Below are 2,454 nucleotides of genomic sequence, written 5' to 3'. Positions count from 1 at the left end.
GAAAGCTAGCACCATGGACAGGTCAGTTGCTGACAAAGACCCTGGGGAGCAAGAGAGAGCTCCAGGCTGGTGGCTGGGACTGAGCAGTTGAGTGCCCTGAGGCAAGGACAAAGCTGGTGCTGGGGCTTCCAGGAAGTGGTTTAAATATTGTAGCAGCAGCGAGAGGAAGTAGAGGCACAACAAGAGACTGCTAACCAAAGGTTAGTGGGGCTGGGACCTGGAGTTGGGGGCAGGCCCAGGTCCTCCTTACAGACTCCTGGGAAGTTCCATGATTATTGGACTGAGACATTAACCCTGGAAGGGGGAAACACAGATGGTGGCATAACCAGAAGGCTGACACACAAAGAGGGTGCTGTGGGTCCTGTGGCTGCAAGAGGGGCTGCAGGCAGATACAGCGATGGAATGAAAGTGTACAAGCTGTGGACAGAGAGCATCAGCTTCAAGCAAATCCCCAGTGTGATCAGGAGGTAGTGCAAGTGCAGCAATGAGTGATGCATCCCATGCCAACCCCCTTCCCTAATATACAATTCAATTGTTCTTTGTCTTTTGAGATGGGTGGATGGGACAGCCTGACTCCGTCAGAGTGGCTGTCAACATGTTCTATCAATTTGCCCTGCAGAGGATTTCCGTAATGGGGACCAACATCAAAAATGGAACTGGTTGGACTGCAAAATATTTAGTCAAACAAAATTTCAGCCATAAACTGGAAAATGTTGGATTTGGCAGGTTTTGGTTTTCCAGTCCAAAAAAAAAAAAAAGTTTGACACTTCCCATGAGAAGCTTTATTTAATCAAAACCCTGATTTTCAACTATAACAACAGCCATACTGGGTTAGACTAATGGTAGTCGTAGCCCAGAATTCTATCTTCTGACAGTGGCTGGTGCCAGCTGCTTCAAAGAGAATGAATAGGACAGAGCAATTTATTGAGGGATCCATCCCCTGTCCTCGAATTTCAGCTTCTACAGTCAGAGGCTTAGGGACACCCAGAACGTGTGGTTGCCTCCCTGACCATCCTCCACAATAGACCCTGAGCCTATGAGGGACTTTTTATCCACATACATATCTAATTCTTTTTGGAACACAGTTATACTTTTGGCCTTCACAGTATCCCCTGGCAATGACTTCCAAAGGTTGCCTGTTGAACCATCCCTATCGCGACCCAGGTCTCTGCTAATCGAGGGATAAATACGCCCGTGTAGCTCTTAACCCAGAGAAGTACTTCATAGGAATTTCCAGATACGTGACCAGATTCTTACATAAGAATTTGAAAGAAGAAAATTGTGACACTAATTTCAGTAAACGAAGAATTAAAATATCAGTGGGCTCTTCAAATATTTTCAAACTTTCTCCTAGGGAGATGTTATTTTTTCTTAATATCAGAACTTACATTTTGTTTCTGAAACTAATAGCTTTGTTATCATTTCTAACCTTCACAATTAAACATTAATTTCTCCCTAACTGCTTATGTTTCAAGCTTCTACAGTTCTACTGTTTTGAGCAATTACTCTTTTAAATGTCAGCAATGGAAATTTGTGAAGATAAAGTAATAAAACTTTAAAATACACTTAATCTTACTGATGGGGTTTCTTATAATCAGAAAGAGCTTGAGACAACTCTCAGCAAAGCTAATAGGAGATATATATGGAACAATCTAAATTGCAATGAAGTTTCTTTCCAAGCAGTCTTTTTAGCATGGTGTGACCTAATTGAGCACAGCTCATAAGCTTCTACCATCTCCACTTCTCTGCATCTTGTTTGTCACGTGGTCCTGCTGTGAATCCTGTGACTGTTTAAAAACCCCTTTTCATTTTATTATTGCTTGTTTCTCTTTCCCTAATCTCTACTTGTCTATATGTCTTTAGAGCTCCCCAGGTCAGTAACTGTGACTTGTTAAACATCTGGAAAGCACCTTATTGACACTTCTGCAAACAAATTATATATGGAAGGATTCTACATGATTTCAGTCAAATGTATTTAATTCACAATGTATGTGCTAAAATACACAGTAATGGTAGTTTAATCTGGACAGTTATGTACGTCTAGGGAATATCTTTATCCACGCTATGCCAAGCCAAACATATGCACGCCCCAAAGCTTTTTAGAGCCATGCTCATTAAGAGCTTGCTCCTCTGTGTCAAGCTCTTAGTCCACAAAGTAAGCATGGTCAGAAGTCACTGGTGTGTGGTGTCCTGGCAGATATCTTTCTCTGTTCACTGATGATAATTGTTTGGCTGCATGTGGGTGCTCCTCCTGTATATTGCACTGGCTCTGCGCAGAGAGCCAGCATAGCAGACTCTGAGAGACCCCCGAAAGACCACAAAATCAAATAAGGGATGAAGGCACCCAAGCCAGGTTTACTGTCAATGAAACATGGTCTAACCTCCCTGGAGCAGATATCTACAGTCACGCTAGCATGTGTATGCTTACAATGGCTCAGCTCAGTCAGCAGCAGG

This window comes from Pelodiscus sinensis, chromosome 5, assembly GCF_052426305.1.
Source record: "Pelodiscus sinensis isolate ZL-2025 chromosome 5, ASM5242630v1, whole genome shotgun sequence".
Classification (NCBI taxonomy): domain Eukaryota; kingdom Metazoa; phylum Chordata; order Testudines; family Trionychidae; genus Pelodiscus; species Pelodiscus sinensis.
The sequence above is the reverse complement of the archived record's forward strand: the minus strand, read 5'-3'. Positions refer to the sequence as shown.